A 16,625-nucleotide genomic window follows, 5' to 3' on the forward strand; every position below is an offset into this window, starting at 1 on the left:
AAAAACACCCATGCTAAATAGTTTCTAAATTTTGTCCTGAGTTTAGAAATACCCAATGTTTACATGTTCTTTTTTTTTTTTTGCAAGTTATAGGGCCATAAATACAAGTAGCACTTTGCTATTTCCAAACCATTTTTTTTCAAAATTAGCGCTAGTTACATTGGGACACTGATATCTGTCAGGAATCCCTGATTAACCCTTGACATGTATATATTTTTTTTTAGAAGACATCCCAAAGTATTGATCTAGGTCCATTTTGGTATATTTCATGCCACCATTTCACCACCAAATGCAATCAAATAAAAAAAATTGTTCACTTTTTCCCAAATATTTTCACAAACTTTAGGTTTCTCACTGAAATTATTTACAAACAACTTGTGCAATTATGGCATAAATGGTTGTAAATGCTTCTCTGGGATCCCCTTTGTTCAAAAATAGCAGAAATATAGGACTTTGGCGTTGCTTTTTGGTAATTAGAAGGCCGCTAAATGCCACTGCGCATCACACGTGTATTATGCCCAGCAGTGAAGGGGTTAATTAGGGAGCATGTATGGAGCATCTAGGGTTAATTTTAGCTTTAGTGTAGTGTAGTAGACAACCCCAAGTATTGATCTAGGCCCATCTTGGTATATTTCATGCTACCATTTCACCGCTAAATGCGATCAAATTAAAAAAAACGTAAAATTTTTCACAATTTTAGGTTTCTCACTGAAATTATTTACAAACAACTTTTGCAAGTATGGCATAAATGATTGTAAATGCTTCTCTGGGATCCCCTTTGTTCAAAAATAGCAGACATATATGGCTTTGGCGTTGCTTTTTGGTAATTATAAGGCCGCTAAATGCCGCTGCGCACCACACGTGTATTATGCCCAGCAGTGCAGGGGTTAATTAGGTCATTTGTAGGGAGCTTGCAGGGTTAATTTTAGCTTTAGCGTAGAGATGAGCCTCCCACCTGACACATCACACCCCAGGATCCCTCCCAAATAGCTATCTTCCCTCCCCCATCCCACAATTGTCCCCGCCATCTTAAGTACTGGCAGAAAGTCTGCCAGTACTAAAATAAAAGGTATATTTAAAAAAAAATTGTAAAGCATATTTACATATGCAGCTGTGTAGGATCCCCCCTTAGCCCCCAACCTCCCTGATCCCCCCCCCAACAGCTCTCTAACTCTCCACCTCTACCTTACTGGGAGCCATCTTGGGTACTGGCAGCTGTCTGCCAGTACCCTGTTTGCAAATACAAATGTTTTTTTTTTTTTTTTTTTTTTTTTAAAAATCCATTTTTTCTGTAGTGTAGCTTCCCCCCCCCACAGACAAATCCCCCACCCACTCCCAGATCCCTTAGATTTATTTTTGTTGGGGATTGTATCCCCCCTTACTGCCAGTTTTATATAATTAATTTGCTGTAGTGTAGCGGTTCCCACCCGCTCCCTCCCCGTGCACGCGCCCACCCACCCACCAACAACCCCGCCCCCGATCCCGCCCCCCTCTCTCTTCAATTTGTCACCGATGGCCGCCCACCCGCCTCCCACGGTCAGCTCCCACCCACCAACGATTGCGGCCATCGATGCCGGTGCAGAGAGGGCCACAGAGTGGCGCTCTCTGCATCGGATGGGGGAAAAAGGTTATTGCAGGATGCCTCGATATCGAGGCATCACTGCAATAACCGTAAAGCGGCTGGAAGCTATCAGGATCGCTTCCAGCCGCTTTAATCCCCAAAGTCGTACAGGGTACGTCGCTGGTCTTTAAAGACCAGGTTGTGTGCGACGTACCCTGTACGACTCGTGTCGTTAAGGGGTTAAGTCTCATTATTTATTGCTTCTGGTTGCTAGAAGCTTGTTCATTGGCATTTTTTCCCATTCCTGAAACTGTCATTTAAGGAATTTGATCAACTTTGCTTTATATGTTGTTTTTTCTATTACATATTGCAAGATGTCCCACGTTGCAACTGAGTCAGAAGATACTTCTGGAAAATCGCTGCCTGGTGCTGGAGCTACCAAAGCTAAGTGTATCTGCTGTAAACTTTTGGTAGCTGTTCCTCCAGCTGTTGTTTGTATTGAATGTCATGACAAACTTGTTAATGCAGATAATATTTCCTTTAGTAAAGTTACATTACCTGTTGCTGTTCCGTCAACATCTAATTTTCAGAGTGTTCCTGATAACATAAGAGATTTTGTTTCTAAATCCATTAAGAAGGCTATGTCTGTTATTCCTCCTTCTAGTAAACGTAAAAAGTCTTTTAAAACTTCTAATTTTTCAGATGAATTTTTAAATGAACATCATCATCATTCTGATTCTGATAATGGTTCTTCTGGTTCAGAGGATTCAGTCTCAGAGGTTGATGCTGATAAATCTTCATATTTATTTAAAATGGAATTTATTCGTTCTTTACTTAAAGAAGTCCTAATTGCATTAGAAATTGAGGATTCTGGTCCTCTTGATACTAAATCTAAACGTTTAGATAAGGTTTTTAAATCTCCTGTAGTTATTCCAGAAGTTTTTCCTGCTCCTGGTGCTATTTCTGAAGTGGGAATCTCAGGAGGTGAGATTACCGATCAATATTTTGGAACTCCGTGCAATTTTCAGAGCTCTTCAGTCTTGGCCTCTTCTAAAGAGAGAATCGTTCATTTGTTTTCAGACAGACAATGTCACAACTGTGGCATACATCAATCATCAAAGAGGGACTCACAGTCCTCTGGCTATGAAAGAAGTATCTCGAATTCTGGTTTGGGCGGAATCCAGCTCCTGTCTAGTTTCTGCGGTTCATATCCCAGGTATAGACAATTGGGAAGCGGATTATCTGTCGCCAAACGTTGCATCCGGGCGAATGGTCTCTTCACCCAGAGGTATTTCTTCAGATTGTTCAAATGTGGGGACTTCCAGAAATAGATCTGATGGCCTCTCATCTAAACAAGAAACTTCCCAGGTATCTGTCCAGATCCAGGGATCCTCAAGCGGAAGCAGTGGATGCATTGTCACTTCCTTGGAAGTATCATCCTGCCTATATCTTTCCGCCTCTAGTTCTTCTTCCAAGAGTGATCTCCAAGATTCTGAAGGAATGCTCGTTTGTTCTGCTGGTAGCTCCAGCATGGCCTCACAGGTTTTGGTATGCGGATCTTGTCCGGATGGCCTCTTGCCAACCGTGGACTCTTCCGTTAAGACCAGACCTTCTGTCGCAAGGTCCTTTTTTCCATCAGGATCTCAAATCCTTAAATTTAAAGGTATGGAGATTGAACGCTTGATTCTTAGTCAAAGAGGTTTCTCTGACTCTGTGATTAATACTATGTTACAGGCTCGTAAATCTGTATCTAGGGAGATATATTATAGAGTCTGGAAGACTTATATTTCTTGGTGTCTTTCTCATCATTTTTCCTGGCATTCTTTTAGAATGCCGAGAATTTTACAGTTTCTTCAGGATGGTTTGGATAAAGGTTTGTCTGCAAGTTCCTTGAAAGGACAAATCTCTGCTCTTTCTGTTCTTTTTCACAGAAAGATTGCTAATCTTCCTGATATTCATTGTTTTGTACAAGCTTTGGTTCGTATAAAGCCTGTCATTAAGTCAATTTCTCCTCCTTGGAGTTTGAATTTGGTTCTGGGGGCTCTTCAAGCTCCTCCGTTTCAACCTATGCATTCATTGGACATTAAATTACTTTCTTGGAAAGTTTTGTTCCTTTTGGCCATCTCTTCTGCCAGAAGAGTTTCTGAATTATCTGCTCTTTCTTGTGAGTCTCCTTTTTTGATTTTTCACCAGGATAAGGCGGTGTTGCGAACTTCTTTTAAATTTTTACTTAAGGTTGTGAATTCCAACAACATTAGTAGAGAAATTGTGGTTCCTTCATTATGTCCTAATCCTAAGAATTCTAAGGAGAAATCATTGCATTCTTTGGATGTAGTTAGAGCTTTGAAATATTATGTTGAAGCTACTAAGAATTTCCGAAAGACTTCTAGTCTATTTGTTATCTTTTCCGGTTCTAGGAAAGGTCAGAAGGCCTCTGCCATTTCTTTGGCATCTTGGTTGAAATCTTTAATTCATCATGCTTATGTCGAGTCGGGTAAAGCTCCGCCTCAAAGGATTACAGCTCATTCTACTAGGTCAGTTTCTTCTTCCTGGGCGTTTAGGAATGAAGCTTCGGTTGATCAGATTTGCAAAGCAGCAACTTGGTCCTCTTTGCATACTTTTACTAAATTCTACCATTTTGATGTGTTTTCTTCTTCTGAAGCTGTTTTTGGTAGAAAAGTACTTCAGGCAGCTGTTTCAGTTTGAATCTTCTGCTTATAATTTCATTTTTTTTCATTATAAAATTTAAACTTTATTTTGGGTGTGGATTATTTTTCAGCGGAATTGGCTGTCTTTATTTTATCCCTCCCTCTCTAGTGACTCTTGCGTGGAAAGATCCACATCTTGGGTAGTCATTATCCCATACGTCACTAGCTCATGGACTCTTGCTAATTACATGAAAGAAAACATAATTTATGTAAGAACTTACCTGATAAATTAATTTCTTTCATATTAGCAAGAGTCCATGAGGCCCGCCCTTTTTGTGGTGGTTATGATTTTTTTGTATAAAGCACAATTATTCCAATTCCTTATTTTTTATGCTTTCGCACTTTTTTCTTATCACCCCACTTCTTGGCTATTCGTTAAACTGATTTGTGGGTGTGGTGAGGGGTGTATTTGTAGGCATTTTGAGGTTTGGGAAACTTTGCCCCTCCTGGTAGGAATGTATATCCCATACGTCACTAGCTCATGGACTCTTGCTAATATGAAAGAAATGAATTTATCAGGTAAGTTCTTACATAAATTATGTTATTTTTGAGCCTTATGTCTTTCAGGATGATGTTGTTAAAATAATACATCAGCTTTCTCCTGCTACGTCCCAAACCTCAATGGCGTCACATGCAGTACCCTGCAGTTCCTCTAACTGCAAGTGGAGTTTATTTAAAAGCAGAAATTGCTACCCATGTATCTTCAGCGGTATCTGCGACATTAGCTGCCATTCCCAGATTACAGGGAAAATGCAAGAGGAGATCTAGAAATTCAGACAGTAAGGTGCCTGTCCTCAGTTCTACTTCCCAAGTGGCCCTTTCTCATAAGTCTGACGAAGATACATCAGGACTTTCTGAGGGTGAAATCTCAGATTTGGACAGTATAATTCCTTCTTCTGAGACTGAGGCGTGGTATCCTTCTGATTTAAGCTTGAATACCTTTGTGTATTATTAAAGGAAGTTTTAGCTACTTTAGATGACTCCGATACCCCTGTTGTCACTCCCAAGAAATGTAGTAAACTTAATAGTTTCTTTGATGAACCTTCCACTTCAAAGGTTTTTCCTGTGCCGGACTGTGCTAGGGAGATTATTTCACAGGAATGGGAGAAACCAGGGGTGTCTTTTTCTCCGTCTCCCATTTTTAAGAAAATGTTTCCTGTCGAGGACTCCATTAAAGACCCTTGGTATATTGTACCGAAAGTTGAAAAGGCCATTTTCTCTCTGGCTAAGAGAACCACTATTCCTATTGATGATAGCTGCTCTTTTAAGGATCCGATGGACAAGAAGCTGGAGGCTTATTTGAAAAAGATTTATGTTCATCAAGGTCTCCAATGGCAACCTGCGGTGTGTATTGCCACCGTGACTAGTGCGGCATCTTATTGGTTCAACGCCTATTCTGATTCTTTTCAAGTAGAGACTTCCTTAAATAAAATTCAAGATAGAATTAAAGCTCTTAAGTTGGCAAATTCCTTTATTGCAGGCGCCATTTTATAGGTTGGTAGACTAGGAGCTAAAACTTCTAGTTTCGCTGTCCTAGCCCGCAGTGCGTTATGGTTGAAATCCTGGACTGCGGACGTTTCCTCTAAAGTCAAGCTTCTGGTGATTCCTTACAAGGGCAAAACCTTGTTTGGACCCGGTTTGGCAGAAATTATCTCTGATATTACCGATGGAAAAGGGTCTTTTCTACCTCAAGATAAGAATAGGCCTAAAGGACTAATTTTTGTTCCTTTCGTAACTTCAGAGGAAAGCATTCCCCTTCTTCCAAGCAGGAACAGTCCAAGTCTTCTTGGAAACCCAATCAGTCTTGGAACAAGGGTAAACAATCAAAGAAACCTGCAGCTGATTCCAAATCAGCATGAAGGGTTTGCCCCCGATCAGGTATCGGATCGAGGGGGCGGCAGACTTTCTCAGTTCTCTCAAGCCTGGATATGAGATGTCCCAGATCCCTGGACTGTTGACATTGTATCCCTGGGTTATAAATTGGAATTCACGACTTTTCCTCCCAGAGGCAGATTCCATCTTTCAAGATTATCTGCAGACCAGATATAGAGGCGTTCTTGAAATGTATACAACATCTTTCCTCCCTGGGAGTGATAGTTCCAGTGCAGGAACAGGGTCTCGGTTCTACTCCAACCTATTTGTGGTTCCCAAAAAAGAGGGAACTTTCCGTCCCATTCTAGACTTGAAGTGTCTAAACAACTTTCTCAAAGTTCCATCCTTCAAGATGGAGACTATACGCTCCATTCTTTCTTTAGTACAAGAGGGTCAGTTCATGACAACCATCGACCTAAAGGATGCATATCTTCATGTTCCTGTTCAGATTCCTGAGATTTGCCTTTCTGGACAAACATTTCCAGTTTGTGGCCCTTCCATTTGGTCTAGCAACGGCTCCCAGAATTTTTTCAAAGGTTCTTGAGGCTTTTTGGCAGTGATCCATTCTTGTGGAATTGCTGTGGCACCCTACCTGGACGACATATTGGTTCATGCGCTATCTTTTCAACAAGCAAAATCTCACACAGATATTGTTGTCTTTTCTTCATTCACACGGATGGAATGTGAATCTGGAAAAAAAGCTCTCTTTCCCCTGCTACAAGAGTAGTGTTCTTAGGGACCATAATAAATTCTCTATTGATGAAGATTTTTCTAAAAAGAGGTCAGGAAAAACAAAATCCTTTCCTCTCTCTTCAGGCTACTGCTTATCCTTCAGTGGCTTAATGTATGGAGGTAATCGGTCTGATGGTGACTTCCATGGATATAATTTTTTTTTTGCTCAATTCCATTTCAGAGCTCTCCAGTTGTGCATGCTCAGACAATGGAATGGCGACCATGCAGATCTATCTTAGAGAATAGTTAGGTCAGTCGTCAAGGGATTCTCTCCCGTGGTGGATTTCTCAGGAACATCTGTCTCGGGGCACATGCTTTCGGAAACCTTCATGGGTGATCGTGACCACGGACGCCAGCCTGCTGGGCTGGGGAGCAGTCTGGAACTCATTAAAAGCTCAGGGCCTTTGGACTCGAGAGGAGTCGTTTCTTCCCATCAACATCTTGGAGTTGAGGGCGATTTACAAGGCTTTATTGGCTTGGCCTCAGTTGTCCTCAGCCCAGTTTATCAGGATCCTGTCAGACAACATAACCTCTGTGGCTTACATCAATCACCAGGGAGGAACTCTGAGTTTCTTAGCCATGAAGGAGGTTACTCAGATTCTTCAGTGGGCAGAGACCCACAATTGCTGTCTATCTGCCATCCACATTTCAGGAATAGACAACTGGGAAGCAGATTTTTCTGAACAGGCAGACTTTTCATCCTAGGGGGGTGACGGAGTTAGATCTGATGGCGTCCCATTAGAAAGCCAAGCTTCCAAGGTACGGTTCAAGGTCAAGAGATCTGCAGGCCGTTCTGATAGATGCTCTGGCGGTTCCTTGGGTTTTCAGGTTGGTATACCCGTTTTCTCCGTTTTCTCTCCTTCCACGAGTGATTGCTTGTATCAAACAGGAGAGGGCGTCAAGTGATTCCAATAGCCCCTTCATGGCCTTGCAGGATCTGGTTTGCAGACCTATTGGAGATGTCATCTCCCCCACCTTGGAGACTACCTCTGAGGAAGGACCTCCTGATTCAGAGTCCCTTCCTTCATCCAAATCTCTTTTCTCTGAAGCTGAGTCGGTCATTGAGACCATGATTTAGGCTCGCAAGCCTGTTACCAGAAAGATTTACCATAAGATATGGCGTAAATATCTTTATTGGTGTGAATCCAAGGGCTACTCTTGAATTAGAATTCCTAGAATTGTATCTTTTCAGGAAGGCATGGAGAAGGGATTGTCAGTCAGTACTCTGAAGGGTCAGGTCTTTAAGTCTGTTGCTCCTCCTTGAAGCCTTAACCTTGTTAAAGTTTTACAGCTGGCTCCGTTTGAGCCATTGCATTCCATAGACATTAAATTGTTATCTTGGAAGGTTTTGTTTCTTGTTGCTTTTTTTTCTGCTCGAAGAGTCTCGAACTCTCAGCTCTGCAGTGTGATTCCCCTTATCTTATTTTTCATGCCGATAATGCGGTTCTTTGTACTAAGTTAGGTTTCCTTCTTAAGGTTGTTTCTAATAGAAATATCAATCAGGAAATTGTTGTTCCCTCTTTGTGTCCTAATCCTCCTTCCAAAGAACATTTGTTACACAATTTGGATGTTGTACGTGGTCTTAAATTCTACTTACAGACGACTAAGGATTTTCGCCAGTCCTCTGCCCTCTTTGTCTGTTTCTCTGGGAAACGTAAAGGTCAGAAAGCTACTGCTACTACTCTTTCTTTTTGGTTACGAAGTATAATTCGTTTGGCTTATGAGACTGCTGGACAGCAGCTTCCTGAGAGAATTATGGCTCATTCCACAAGAGCCGTTTCCTCTTCTTGGGCTTTCAAAAATGAAGCTTCTGTGGAACAAATTTGCAAGACTGCAACTTGGTCTTCTCTACATACTTTTTCCTAACTTTCCAAATTTTATATTTTTGCCTCGGCTGAAGCTTCTTTTGGGAGAAAAGTTATTCAAGCGGTGGTGCCTTCTGTTTAGGATTGCCTTTCTTGTTCCTCACTATTTATCCGTGTCCTCTTGCTTGGGTATTGGTTCCCAACAGTAATAACTCAAGCCGTGGACTTACCATATCTTAGGAAAGAAAACAAAATTTATGCTTACCTGATAAATTTATTTCTGGATATGGTGAGTCCGCGCACCCACCCTTTATTTTAAGACAGTTGTTCTTTTAACCTCAGGCACTTCTACACCTTGTGTTACTCCTTTTTCTTTTACAAGATATGACGAGTCCACAGATTTCATCCTTATGGGATATCGCCTCCTGGTTAGCAGGAGGAGGCAAAGAGCTCCACAGCAGAGCTGTATATATAGCCCCTCCCTCCCCCTCCCCCCCCCCCCCCATTTATTCTCTTTACCTGCGTTAGTGATATGAGGTGTTTAGATTTTTCAATCATGCGTTTTTTATTTTTAAGTGGTGCCGATGTGTACTATTTTTCTTTGGGAGCAGTTTTCTGGAATTTATGATGATGGAAACTGGTGAGGTTTTATCCTGCACTGTGCCTCCCATCATTATACTGCTCCTCAGTATTGATCTTATAGTGAATTAACTAAGACATATCTGTCCTTCACAGGACCTCAGGAGGGAAAAGAGGCCTCTTGACACTGTGATTTTTCATGTTGTTCCTCAACATGAAGGTAAATGCAGTCTTTTCTTTCTGGGGCTCTGCAGCTTATCTCAGAAGTGACTGTGCTAAGACCTTGTTTTATATCAAACACAGACTTAAGGCTGAATTGGGCAGTATACAGATCTCACTAATATTAAGGGATTCTCAACTACCATATTAGTTTTATCTGTGGCATTATGCAGATTCTCACTAACACAGGACTGAGAACTGTCATATTGCATATAAATTTTTCCCAGACATTCTAAAGAGATTCAGAGGACTTAGAAGCACTGGGGGATCGTGGTGTCACACAATATTGGGCTACTTTTTATTTTTTTTTCTCATCATTTTTTTTTGTTTCCTTAAAGCTATATGACTTAGGAATAAAAAATAATATTAAAGGGACATTATACACTAATTTTTTCTTTGCATAAATGTTTTGTAGATGATCTATTTATAAAGCCCATAAAGTTGTTGTTTTTTTTTTTTTAAATGTGTAGTTTTTCTTATTTTTAAGTAACATTGCTCTGATTTTCAGACTCCTAACCAAGCCCCAAAGTTTTATGTGAATACCGTCCGCTACCTTCTCCAGCTTGCTCCTGTTTATGTAAAGGGTCTTTTCATATGCAAAAGAAGGGGGAGGTGGGAGTGTCTTATTTTCGACTTGCAGTGGGCTTTCCAACCACCTTTTCAACAGAGCTAAACTTAGAACTTCTAAGTAAGTTTTTAAACTGTTTTATACTGGATTTTTATATCAGTATCTGTGCATCTTATTCTTTATAGTAGTGTCTATTACATGCAGTTATATGAAAATGAGTGTATACTGTCCCTTTAATTAAGGAGATTTATTTTTTTTGGCCTATATGGACTTTTTATTACATAGACAGTTTTGCTTTTAAAGACACAGTACCTACTCTGTTTTTAAAAATGTATTTACTCAACCAACTTTGCTTGTTTTGCTGTGTATCATGGAGGACATTGAACAAAGCACATGTCCTATGTGTCTAAATGCCATTGTGCAACCCCCTGTTACCCTATGTGACACTTGTTTAGAGAGGGCCTTACAATGTAAAGAGAAGATATTGTCTAATACAGATTTGCCTGGAGATCGCTCTCAGACCAATGAGACTCGGGGTATGCCGCTAATTTCTTCCCAAGCGTCACAGCCTTTAACGCCCACGCAAACAACGCCATGTTCCTCAACGGCGTCTACTTCATTTACCTTGCAGGATATGGCTGCTGTTATGTCATCCACTCTCACAGAAGTCTTGTCTAAGTTGCCAGTGTTACAGGGCAAACGTAGCAGGACTGAGACCCATGTGGTCCCTGCAACTTCTGACGCCTTGATGGCTATCTCCGACATACCCTCACAGGGATCGGAGTTGGAGGGTAGGGAAATTTTGTCTGAGGGGGAACTCTCTCAATCGGGGAGTGCGTTACCTCAGACTGACTCGGACGTAATGTCCTTTAGATTTAAGCTGGAACACCTCCGCCTGTTACTTCGGGAGGTTTTAGCGACTCGATGATTGTGACTCTATAGTGGTACCTCCAGAGAAATTGTTTAAGATGAACAAACGGCCCCTAAGGTGGAGGGAGCTATATCTACCCTGGCTAAGCGTACAACTATTCCTATTGAGGACAGTTGTGCTTTCAAAGATCCTATGGATAAAAAAACTGGAGGGTCTTCTAAAGAAGCTTTTAATTCATCAGGCTTTTCTTTTACAACCGACGTCTTGTATTGTACCAGTTACAACGGCGGCTGCCTTTTAAGACTGAGACTTCTTTAGAGAAAATTCTAGACAGAATTATGGCTCTTAAGCTGGCTAATTCCTTTATTACTGATGCTGCTTTTCAGATCGCCAAGTTGGCGGCTAAAAATGCAGGATTTGCCATTCTAGCGCGTAGAGCTTTATGGTTAAAATCTTAGTCTGCCGATGTATCCTCTAAGTCAAAGCTTTTGACTATTCCTTTCAAAGGAAAGACCCTATTCGGGCCTGAATTGAAAGAGATCATTTCTGACATTACTGGTGGGTAAGGGTCATCTCCTCCCTCAGGATAAGACGTCTAAACAGAGGAGACAGAGTAATTTTCGTTACTTTTGAAATTTCAAGGAAATCCCTTCTGCCTCGTCCGCTAAACAAGACGGGAACCTGGCACAACCCAAGTCTGTCTGGAGACCCAATCAGGCTTGGAACAAGGGTAAACAACCCAAGAAGCCCGCTGCTGCTCCCAAGACAGCATGAAGGGGCGCCCCCCGATCCGGGACCGGATCTAGTTGGGGGCAGATTTTCTCTCTTTGTCCAGGCTTGGACAAGAGATGTTCAGGATCCCTGGGCACTAGAGATCGTGTCCCAGGGGTATCAATTGGAGTTCAAAAATTCCCTCCCAAGGGGAAGGTTTCTTCTTTCACGATTGTCTGTAGACCAGACAAAAAGAGAGGCGTTCTTACGTTGTGTAAAAGACCTCTCCACTATGGGAGTAATTCGTCCCGTTCCAATACAGGAACAGGGGCAGGGATTTTACTCAAATCTTTTCGTAGTTCCCAAAAAAGAGGGAACGTTCAGACCCATTTTAGATCTCAAGAGTCTAAACAAATTTCTCAGAGTCCCATCCTTCAAGATGGAGACAATTCAGACAATTCTGCCATTGATCCAGGAGGGTATATGACTACCGTGGACTTAAAGGATGCATATCTTCACATCCCTATCCACAGAGATCATCACCGATTTCTAAGGTTTGCTTTCCTGGACAAACATTTTCAGTTAGTGGCTCTTCCCTTCGGGTTGGCCACGGCACCCAGGATCTTCACAAAGGTTCTAGGGTCTTTCCTAGCGGTTCTCAGACCACAGGGCATCGCAGTGGCGCCTTATCTGGACGATATTCTAATCCAGGCGTCGTCTTACCATCTGACAAAGTCTCATACCGACTTGGTTCTGTCCTTTTTAAGGACTCATGGGTGGAAACTGAATCTAGAAAAGAGTTCACTAATTCCACAGACAAGGGTTCCTTTCCTGGGAACTGTAATAGATTCAGTATCCATGAAAATCATCTTGACGGAAGTCAGAAAGTTAAAGATTCTAAATACATGCCGAACCCTTCAGTCCAATCCTCGGCCATCAGTGTCCCAATGCATGGAGATAATTGGATTGATGGTGGCGGCAATGGACATCATTCCGTTTGCTCGTTTTGATCTCAGACCTCTACAACTGAGCATGCTCAGGCAGTGGAATGGAGATTATGCAGATTTGTCTCCTCAGATAGATCTGGATCAGGAGACAAGAGTCTCTCTGGTGGTTGTCGCTGGATCATCTGTCCCAAGGGACATGCTTTCGCAGACCTTCATGGGTGATAGTAACAACGGATGCCAGTCTACTAGGATGGGGTGCAGTCTGGAATTCCCTGAAAGCTCAGGGAGTGTGGACTCGAGCGGAGGCTCTTCTTCCCATCAACATTCTGGAGTTGAGAGCAATATTCAATGCGCTTCAAGCTTGGCCTCAGTTGGCTTTGGCCAAATTCATCCGATTTCAATCGGACAACATCACGACTGTGGCTTACATCAATCAGGGAGGAACAAGGAGTTCCTTAACGATGATAGAGGTATCCAAGATAATTCAGTGGGTGGAGGCTCACTCTTGTTATCTGTCAGCAATCTACATACCAGGAGTGGACAACTGGGAGGCGGAGTTTTTGAGCAGGCAGACATTTCATCCGGGGGAATGGGAACTTCACCCGGAGGTCTTCGCCTCTCTGATTCTCAGGTGGGGCAATCCGGAATTGGATCTGATGGCGTCTCGGCAAAATGCCAAGCTTCCAAGGTACGGATCCATGTCCAGGGATCCTCAGGCTGAACTGATAGATGCACTGGCAGTGCCTTGGTCGTTCAACCTAGCTTATGTGTTTCCACCGTTTGTTCTCCTTCCCCGGGTGATTGCAAGAATCAAACAGGAGAAGGCTTCGGTGATTCTAATTGCTCCTGCGTGGCCTCGCAGGACTTGGTATGCCGATCTGGTGGACATGTCCTCTCTACCACCGTGGAGGCTTCCATTGAGACAGGACCTTCTCATTCAGGGTCCCTTTTGTCATCCAAATCTAATTTCTCTGCAGCTGACTGCTTGGAGATTGAACGCTTGATTTTATCTAAGCGGGGATTCTCTGATTCGGTCATTGATACTTTGATTCAGGAACGTAAGCCTGTCACTAGAAAGATCTACCTTAAAATATGGTGTAAATATCTTTATTGGTGCAAATCCAAGGGCTACTCATGGAGTAGAGTTAGGATTCCCAGGAATTTATCTTTTTTCCAAGGAGGATTGGAGAAAGGGTTATCAGCAAGTTCCTTAAAGGGACACATTTCTGCTTTGTCGATTTTACTACACAAGCGTTTGGCAGATGTTCTAGACGTGCATGCTCAGGCAGTGGAATGGAGATTATGCAAATTTGTCTCCTCAGATAAATCTGGATCAGGAGACAAGAGACTCTCTTCTTTGGTAGTTGTCGCCGGATCATCTGTCCCAAGGGACGTGCTTCCGCAGACCCTCTTGGGTGATAGTGACAAAGGACGCCAGTCTACTAGGATGGGATGCGGTCTGGAATTCACTGAAGGCTCAGGGGGTGTGGACTCGGTCGGAGTCTCTACTACCAATCAATATTCTGGAATTGAGAGCAATATTCAATGCGCTTCAGGCTTGGCCTCAGTTGGCTTCGGCCAAATTCATCCGTTTTCAGTCGGACAACATCACGACTGTGGCTTACATCAATCATCAGGGAGGAACGAGGAGTTCCTTAGCGATGACAGAAGTATCCAAGATAATTCGGTGGGCGGAAGCTCACTCTTGTTATCTGTCAGCAATCTACATCCCAGGAGTGGACAACTGGGAAGCGGACTTTTTAAGCAGACAGATGTTTCATCCGGGGAGTGGGAACTCCATCTGGAGGTCTTTGCCACCCTGATTCTCAGATAGGGCAGACCGGAATTGGATCTGATGGCGTCTCGTCAGAACGCAGTTCCTTGGTCGTTCAACCTAGCTTATGTGTTTTCACCGTTTGCACTCCTTCCCCGGGTGATTGCATGGAGAGGGCTTTGGTAATTCTAATCGCGCCTGCGTGGCCTCGCAGGACTTGGTATGCCGATCTGGTGGACATGTACTCTCTGCCACTGTGGAAGCTTCCATTGAGGCAAGACCTTCTCATTCAGGGACCCTTCCATCATCCGAATCTAGTTTCTCTGCAGCTGACTGCTTGGAGATTGAACGCTTAATCTTATCTAAACAAGGTTTTTCAGATGCTGTCATTGATACCTTGATTCAGGCACGTAAACCTGTTACTAGAAAGATTTACCATAAGATATGGCGTAAATATCTTTATTGGTGCAAATCCAAGGGCTACTCATGGAGTAAGGTTCGGATTCCCAGAATTTTATCTTTTCTCCAAGAAGGATTGGAGAAAGGGTTGTCAGCAAGTTCCTTAAAGGGACAGATTTCTGCTTTGTCTATTTTATTACACAAACGTCTGTCAGATGTTCCAGATGTTCAATCTTTTTGTCAGGCTCTGACTAGAATCAGGCCTGTGTTTAGACCAATTGCTCCTCCTTGGAGTTTGAATTTAGTTCTTAAAGTTCTTCAAGGGGTTCCGTTTGAACCCATGCATTCCATAGATATTAAGTTATTATCTTGGAAAGTTTTATTTTTGGTTGCTATTTCTTCTGCTCGCAGAGTTTCTGAGCTTTTGGCTCTACAATGTGATTCTCCTTATCTTATTTTCCATGCAGATAAGGTGGTGTTACGTACCAAACCTGGTTTTCTTCCTAAGGTTGTTTCTAACAAGAATATTAATCAGGAAATTATTGTTCCTTCCTTGTGTCCTAACTCTTCTTCTAAGAAGGAACGTCTGTTACATAATCTAGATGTAGTCCGTGCCTTGAAGTTCTACTTACAGGCGACTAAAGAGTTTCCTCAAACATCTTCCTTATTTGTTGTGTTTGCTGGGAAGCGTAGAGGTCAGAAAGCTACGGCTACCTCTTTCTTTTTGGTTGAAGAGTATCATCCGTGTTGCATATGAGACTGCTGGACAGCAGCCTCCAGAATCAATTATGGCTCATTCTACTAGGGCTGTGGCTTTCTCATGGGCATTTAAAAATGCTTCTGTTGATCAGATTTGCAAGGCTGCAACTTGGTCGTCTCTTCATACTTTTTTCCAAATTTTACAAATTTGATACTTTTGCTTCATCTGAGGATGGTTTTGGGAGAAAGGTTCTTCAAGCAGTGGTGCCTTCTGTTTAGGTTCCTGTCTTGTCTCTCCCTTTCATCCGTGGCCTATAGCTTTGGTATTGTATCCCATAAGTAAGGATGAAATCCGTGGACTCATATCTTGTAAAAGAAAAGGAAATTTATGCTTACCTGATAAATTTATTTCTTTTACGATATGACAAGTCCACGGCCCACCCTGTTATTTAAGACAGGTTTTTATTTTTGTTAAACTTCAGTCACCTCTGCTCTTTGGCCTTTCCTTTCTCTTCCTAACTTCGGTCGAATGACTGTAGGGGGAGGGAAGGGAGGGGCTATATATACCGCTCTGCTGTGGAGCTCTTTGCCTCCTCCTGCTGACCAGGAGGCGATATCCCATAAGTAAGGATGAAATCCGTGGACTCGTCATATCGTAAAAGAAATAAATTTATCAGGTAAGCATAAATTTCCTTTTCTCCATTTACCTACGGTCGAATGACTAGGGGTTGTGGGTAAGGGAGTGATAGCAATTTAACTGTGGTGCTCTTTGCCGCCTCCTGCTGGTCAGGAGTGATATTCCCAACAGTAATTACTCAAGCCGTGGACTCACCATATCTGGAAAGAAATACATTTATCAGGTTAGCATAAATTTTATTTTTTATATGCTTTCACATTTGACTTTCCAAGCCTAAACCTGCTACATATTAATCTCTAACTGGTCTCTGTACAAGTGGTAATATAAAATACCAAACCATACAAGATTTGCTAATAAAGTGACAGTGGCTAGTCTTGTCTACTCTAATAACAAGTGCAGATTGGTTCCTCCAAATAAGGTAAGGGGTAGACTGGCCATTTATCACAATCCATGCATTCATAAACAGAAAAGAGAATCAATCCCTTGGGATCAAACAGCTCAGTGGCTTGTTCTATGTCCCAGTTACCACCTGGGAGCAGCCTC

The 16,625-nt window shown here is 42.4% G+C and overlaps 1 protein-coding gene across 3 annotated transcripts in view; it reads left to right on the plus strand.

Annotated features, from left to right (window-relative positions):
• Nucleotides 1-16,625, plus strand: part of HIPK3 (homeodomain interacting protein kinase 3) — a 309,640-nt gene that overhangs the window by 263,470 nt on the left and 29,545 nt on the right. The window lies entirely within an intron of this gene.

The sequence above is a fragment of the Bombina bombina genome, chromosome 7, assembly GCF_027579735.1.
Source record: "Bombina bombina isolate aBomBom1 chromosome 7, aBomBom1.pri, whole genome shotgun sequence".
NCBI classification, from domain to species: domain Eukaryota; kingdom Metazoa; phylum Chordata; class Amphibia; order Anura; family Bombinatoridae; genus Bombina; species Bombina bombina.